Source organism: Suncus etruscus, chromosome 6, assembly GCF_024139225.1.
Source record: "Suncus etruscus isolate mSunEtr1 chromosome 6, mSunEtr1.pri.cur, whole genome shotgun sequence".
In the NCBI taxonomy this organism is placed as follows: domain Eukaryota; kingdom Metazoa; phylum Chordata; class Mammalia; order Eulipotyphla; family Soricidae; genus Suncus; species Suncus etruscus.
The window spans coordinates 87324242-87332168 of NC_064853.1; the positions used below are offsets into that span (position 1 = coordinate 87324242).

General features: G+C 36.3%; 1 pseudogene; it reads right to left on the reverse strand.

The window, feature by feature from the left end:
• Positions 1-2990: 2990 nt before the first annotated feature.
• On the reverse strand, positions 2991-5869 carry LOC126011816 (heat shock protein HSP 90-beta-like; annotated as a pseudogene).
• Between the last annotated feature and the right edge of the window lie 2058 nt (positions 5870-7927).

Below are 7927 nucleotides of genomic sequence, written 5' to 3' on the forward strand. Positions count from 1 at the left end.
AATATATTATATGTTTTTTAGCTCTGCTAAGTAATTCTAGTAACACAAAAAGGAAAGGTATTTGTGCTTAAATTTTGAGGAGAAGGAATAAAGTTGGATCATTTGTATTTAATTTCTAATACATATAACAATTTCTAGGAACATAAATGGAAGGTTCTGGGATTTATAAAACTCCATTTACATTTTATTAATAAATCGACTCTTCAGAAGAAAAATTAAGACATTCCTGAGACCAAAGATCTTTTTAGAAAACTGAAATGTATGTTTTTCAAGTGTAAATAAACTGCAAACTCTAGGGAGTTCTGCAACTAAATATTACAACAGAAGGGTCTAAGGAGAAAGGGTCCAGATAGCTCTGGTTGCTCCTAGCACCCTCAGGGCGTGAGCAGCCACACATCTCTGGGTTTTTTAAGATTGCCTTTTAGGGGACAATTGGCCAAATATAGGAATGGCCCTCCAGGGACTGACCATTGGAGACCTTTGCATTTTGCTTGGAAGCTATCTCAGCCCTATTAAATGACACAAAAGAGTTAAATAGTCCCAAACTAAATTCCCTGACCTCCTTCCTGCTTTTGTACTGTTCCACTAAGGCTAATGCTAAAACATAATTCTAACCACCCCATTTGTTCTTCTGCCTCCCTAGTCTGGATCCACTTGGTAAGGTTCTTACAAAATTAAAAGATAAAATCTGGCGGAGATTTTAGTGAAATTAATACTAGCAGCCTTTAAGTCAGAGAGGTAAATGGTTCCTTTTTTTAAGTGAATATTAATTCTTACTGGACCTGACACTCAATGGATTTGCAGGAATGGAGTGTGTCCTATACCTGATTCAAAACACTGAGGTTATAGCCAGCTTTACCAAGTAAAAAGAGAATAGCAGTCCTTCTCCATGTTTCAGGACACTTTTTTTTTTTTCTACACAGTTATGGGAATTTGAATCCCAAGAGACTCCCTCTCTTTCTCTTGGGCATAGGATACACAGTTCTTTTTTAATAGATATAGTTTCAAGGGCTGTATCTAAGGCCATGTTACACTGCTCTCAGGATAATGGGGGTGCACTTTAGAGGCATGATGGTGACCCAGAATAGAAACAGTAGTAAAGATAGCAATAGCCAAGGGCCAAGTGGAGTGGTTCTGTTAAGATTAGCACCTAGACTCAACCTAGAAAGATCAATCCTGAAGTTTGTCCCCAGAACTTTCATACAAACATTAACACTCTGGACATTAATTGCCAATGCTGGGCAATGAGTTTTGTCAGTAAATTATTACAAAATAAAAGTATCTATATGTTCACTATATATATGCATATATATACATACATGTATATATATATGTCAGTTACTCAGGATTTAAGTTATTCAAGGTTCTTAGAAATATTTTGAATTTAAAATTTCAGCAATAGAGTCCAAGTGATAGTTCAATTTTAGTCCCTGGCACCTTGTGCCTACCTTACCATCCTCCCACAGACAAACAATTTTAGAAAAAGTTGTTTCAAAGTAATCATTAACTCAGCATGTAATAAAACTTAAATCTCAAAATATTTTTTCAGGAACCAACATTAAAATGGTCATAATTTATAATAAATGATTTACACTAGAACTTTTCATATTAAAATTATCAAAAATTATTTGCATTCAAAAAAATGATTCATAGGACTGGAGCTCATGCTTCATGTATAGGGTTCCAGATTTGATCCCTAGCACCTGATGGTTCCTTAACACACCACAAGTCATCTCTAATTACTGTTGGCTTTGGCCCCATAAAACCAATGAAAACAAAATGTAAAATAATAATTATTTGTGACCTAGCATATGACTAAACAATGTTAAATTTTTATTGTACAATTTAAAATAAAATTGTTAAAAGTCTATGTGTGATGGCTTACCTAAATACACTGAGAAAGTTATGTCAGAAAATATAGATGATAAATAAAAACTGCACATTTTAAAAGTCTTATATTGTTGGCTAGATTGTAAAAACTAATCAAACTAAAATGTTATATTTCTTTGATATTTATGTGCTTATGTTGTGATCTACCTGTCACTATTTCCCAATTATATTGCATAAAAAATAAAGTATAAGGACAAAAATATTGTGTTTTTATTATTTTAATGATACATTTGCCTGCTGTTTTATACAGGGGCCAATATTTTTATTTTCCTCTGAGCTGCGTGAATTATACTGCCAGTTCTACTTAGTCTTATGATCTGAATCCTTGATCCCCTTTCATTTGTTTTCTGAGTCCACACAGCCAGCCCATTCTTATTCCCTCCTGATCCTGAGTGATGATTCATCTTTGCCTTCTTGTCTGCCAGCCATTTGCGTCACAGTATGTTATTCTCAATATAATGGAATATTTGAAATCATTTTGAACACTTAATCTTTGCTAAGTTCTGTACATATAGTAACTAATTAATCTTCACAGTCACTCTTGGGGGTAAGTATTTTAGCCTCATTTTAGAGACAGCGAAGTAGTGGCTTATGATGATTAAACATTTTTGAATGTCACAAACCACACATTAGAGATTGAAACCTCTGAGTAAAAGGGCAAACACATTACATTACAATTTCATTGCTTCTTGGATAAGACAATATTATAATGGCTTACAAATAATAATTTTTTTTAATTTTACATACTTTATTTTTATAACAAAATAAACCAAAACGCAGTATTAAACCAATTTGGGAAGGGAACAGCTTGAGATCCTCCCCCCATCCTCCTTTATGAAAGCACAGGAGTGAAAACAAAACAAAACAAACAAAACAAAAAAAAATCCCAATAAATCCAGGACTGCTAGGGGGATTGGGACACTGTACAAAGGCACTGCAGGTAGAAATTTCTAGTCTACTTCTTCCATGTGAGATGCATCTTCATCACCCTCAAGAGAATTTATCTCATTAGGAACAGCAACACTGGACTCCTCAACTGTCCCTTCATCTTCATCAATTTTCTGGCCTAGGTTTATCATACTATAGATACGATTGGGGTGAATCTAGGGGTCCTCAAGTGAGGAGCAGGAGGAGAGCAGTGCAGTGTCAAACAATAGGATCTCTAGGTCCTTGACAGCCTTGTCATTCTTGTCTGCCTCTACCTTCTGTCTCAGTGTCTCTACAATGGTGTAGTCAAAGTTGATCTCCAGATGATTTTTAGCTATCATGTAGCCCAATGTAGAGTTGTCCTGAATGGCTTGGGTTTTCATGATCAGCTCTACAATAGTTGAGTTGGCAACCTGTTCTTTGCTCTCACCAACGATGTAATGGAGTTCTTGCACTCCTTCATGTAAGAGACATATTCTGAAAGAAAAGTCATCTCATCACCAAACTGAGAAGTCTGAGAGTGAAGCAGCTCAGAAAGACATCACGGATTTGTGGAGTCCTCAGATTTCCAAGTATTAGATTTTTAGATAATGCTTCCTAGAGTTTCTTATAGTTCTTCTTCTGCCAGTTCAGAGAGGAGCTCAATACACTTCATGAAAATGGTTATGCAAATGACCTTTGAAATGCTCTTTTGGAGCATTTCTTGAGAAATATATAGGGGTAAATCTTCAGAGTCAACCACACCACAGATAATGTTTAGATACTCCACTGTCAGCTCATCACAGCTATTCAGAATGAATCCAGATTCATCATAAAGTGTGATGTTCTTGTTATTCTTGTTCTCAAAGAGGTCAAACAAAGCTCAGCAGGGAATGAAGAACAATGACCTGAATGCCAAGTGACCTTCTACAGAGAAGTGCTTGGCTGCCAAACAATCTTTCCAGTTATTGACTGTTAAGACTTTAATAAAACTTTCTATTTACCCCCCGTGGATGATGTCATCAGGATTTTTGGTCAAATGGCTTATTCTGGTTCAGTTCCTCCTGATCAGTGTATTTCTCCATAATCTTTTTGGTTTTCATTTCCTTATCCTTACCTATCTCATCCTCCACATCTGAGCTTCTATCTTGAATTTTAGGCTTCTCCTCGCCATTCTTTCTTTTCTTTTCTTTTCCTTTTTTTTTTTTTTTGAGGCCACACCCAGTGATGCTCAGGGGTTACTTTTGGCTATGCGCTCAGAAATCGTTCCTGGCTTGGGGGACCATAGGGGACCCAAGGGATCAAACTGAGGTCGGTCCTGGGTTAGCCGCGTACAAGGCAAACACCCTACAGCTGCGCTACTGCTCTGGCCCTTCTTGTCATTCTTACCTTTCTTTTCCTTCTCATCTGTCTTCTCTTTTGCCTCATCATCACTGATTTCCTTCTCTTTCTGTCTCAAAATAGAGGGGAATGGGATAACTGATAAGCTGTGAGTGCATCTTCAGTTCTTTCATTCTCCTTTCCTCCAAGTACTCTGAGCTTTTGAAAGACTCAGGATCACTCTGATACCTTGGACAACAGGCTTACCATGGAAAGCAAATAGAGTGAAAGAGACCCCAGCAGAAAACTCCCAAGCATACTGCTCATCAATGTGCTTTGTGATTACAAACACTTTCTCTGCTACCAGGAAAGCAGAATAAAAGCCAACACCAAATTGCCGAATCATAGAGATGTCTGCACCAGCCTGGAGAGCTTCCAAAAATGCTTTAGTGCTAGACTTGGCAATTGTTCCCAAATATTTATTAGTTCACCTTTGGTCATGCCAATGCCTGTATACAATAGAGTCAAGGTACATTCCAGGGGGGTTGGGATGATGCCTAATTTTTTAAGCTCTTTACCTCTGTCCAACTTGAAAAAGTCAGCCAGGCTCTTATAGTGAATCCTGTTTAAAGCACCAGAAATATTACTGGTCAGTTCCTGAAGAAATATTTCTTTTCTTTTTTTTTTTTTTTTTTTTTTTGGTTTTTGGGCCACACCCTGTGACGCTCAGGGGTTACTCCTGGCTATGCGCTCAGAAGTTGCTCCTGGCTTCTTGGGGGACCATATGGGACGCCGGGGGATCGAACCGTGGTCCGTCCTAGGCTAGCGCAGGCAAGGCAGGCACCTTACCTCCAGCGCCACCGCCCGGCCCCGAAGAAATATTTCTTGATTGGATAAAAAGTATTTATTATGAGTGACAAAACTTGGGCAATCTCTGCTTGGAAGGCAAAAATTCCCAACTCCGTTTCCCCCGTCTCTCTTTTAACCACACTCTGCAGTGCTCAGGGGTTACTCTTGGCTCTGTGCTCAGAAATTACTCCTGGCAGGCTCAGCGGACTATATGGGATGCCAAGGATTAAATCCGGGTTGTACCAGGTCAGCCATGTTCAAGGCAAATGCCCTACCATTGTGCTATTGCTCTGGCCCCTCCAACTCTTCCTTTTAATGGTGCACATCCTCAAACTTCTTGAAGAAGAGTTGTAAATACTATGGAGCAGGGCTGGGCTGGCTTTGGCAGGGTCCAGCTCACTAACCACGACAAAGTTGCACAGGAGCGATTCAAGAGACTAATGATCTTAATTTACTTCAAGAGTCCTTCCTAACTTTATTGAGTTCCTCTTTTAAAACTTGAATTGATCTTATAGAAACTCCAGGCTTTCATAAATTCTTCTGCCCCAATACTGATATTTCAAGTTTTACTTGAAATAGCCTTCCCATTCATTCTATTGAATCAATAATTTTTTTTTTTCACCAAGACTTGGCTCAAAATGTAGCTCCTTTGTAAAGTCCAACCTGTCTCCCTCACAAAGCAGCCTTCACCACATCCTCCATATATTCACTGTTGACCACAATTTTTTTTTATTCATAGGTAGGGCAATACTATATGATTAGACAGTGGCATATTTGGTGTCTAATATAATAAACTTACCACCTTTTTCACATCACTGTATAGTTCAGCCACAAATAAATGATGAACAAGTAAAATATAATGAACAAATGAGGCAATGACCAAAAGGAAAAATAGTTCCCCCATGCTGCTGAATTATACATTATGACTTGAAAATTTCTACATACTAGGTTAGAAGAAATCATTTATTTGAATCCTATTTTGAATGATTTGCCAGTAATTTTATTTCATTGTGAATAAATATCAATTCATTTAAATAGCATTAATAGCAGTTTATAAAATATGAATACTTTTCAGTGAGAAACGTGACTTTATTTTGCAGTTCTGTGAATCCATTTAGTGTTTGTATTCATTAAAAAGAAAGGTCCTCAAAGCTGTTACTATTTTAATTTTGTTTTATTAACCCTTTTAATTGAGTCACATGAAATAAATATAACTTAATATTGATATATAAAAAAGGGATATTGAACATTTTCAAATAATTGAGACTATTTTTATTAACTAACAAACCAAAATCTGAATAAACAGTATTATTTAATTGTTTTTATTTTTAATGCAGGAAAAAAGAACTTTATTTTTAGAATTTAAAATGATAGTAACTCAAAGAAAGAAGAAACAAATAGTTAATTCCAGGAAGATAATACCAGGACTAAAATGCTTGTCTTATATGTAGCTCACCCTAGATTAATATCTGTTAACATAAGCACTGCCAGGAGTGATCTTTGAACACAGATATGTATATAAACCCTGAAGACCACTGCAATGATGCAGTTTCCCTCAAACAAATTATATATATTATTGTTTGGAATCATGTTCAGGATACTCAGACCTTAATCCTTGTTCTATGCTCATCGCTCACTCTTAGTGCCAGGACAATATGTGGTGCTGAAGGCAAGCACCGTATCCAGGCCAATTTTATTTTTGGTTGTTTTTCTTTTCGAAAAATTTTATTTCTAATAATTTTTTATTCCGTATTCTCCACCCCTCTCAAGTAAATTCTAATGTCTCTGCACTGGAATAGTCAACAAAATAGAGAATAAGTTTCCATGAAAGCAACCACTTTTACAATTTGATTTGTTTATAAACTGTAAATGTTTAAATGTCTCAGGAAGTACAAAGTTATCACTACACATCTATTCTCAAAGTGCCAATATAACTGTCCAATGGACAATTCCATATTTATTCCCTATTCCATCCTCTTAACAACTTTAATACTACTGTTAGGGATACTGTTTGCTTTTGTTGGATGGTGTCGATTGATAACTATTACCTTGCTTTATTTCTTTAAGTATTACATATGAGTGACTTTATCTGTTTTTCTTTTGACTTTAATATGACACCCTCATTCAGTCTCATTCATATTTTTTGGCCCACACCCAGTGATGCTCAGGGGTTATTCCTGGCTATGCACTCAGAAATCCTGGCTCAGGGGACCATATGGGAAGACGGGGATTTAACTGAGCTCTGTCCTGGGTTAGTTGTATGCAGGGCAAACACCCTACCACTGCGCTATAGCTCACAGTTTGTCAGTATCATTCATATTGTAGTTAAAAGTGAAATTTTTGTCTTTTCAGACTATAGAAGTATTAATTTAATGAGATTTCTCTATACATACATATATAGTTGGGCATTTGTGTTGTTTCCAAATTCATTTCACTGTAAATAGCTCATTATGAGTTAGCATTTTTGAGTTCTTTAATAGATACTTACAAGTGGAATTTCTGTATATTTTATGGTTTTAATATTTAAAACTCTCCATACTGTTTCCTAATGTTTGGAACAATTATATTCCCACCAACAATGAACAGGGGACCTTTTCCCACATCCTTACCAACAATTATTTTTTTCTCTTTTTGGATAAAGGCCATTCTCATAGTTTTGAGGTACTAGTTTATTGTTTTAAATTACATTTTCATAATAATGAGCATTTTCTTAAGTGCTTATTAGTTATCTGTGAGTCTGCCTTAAAGTGTCAGCTCTTCTCTTATTCATTTATTTATGAAACTCATTTGGAATTGCCTCTTGCTTTGTGCCTAGGAATCACTTTTAGTATGGCTCAGAATACCTGGTATGTGCAACCAGGGATAAAGATCAGGGCCAGCTGCATATAAAGAAATACTTTTTTCATTGTACTATCTCTCTGGCCTGATTTTTATACCTGGTATATTAGTTGCTTTCTTCTTT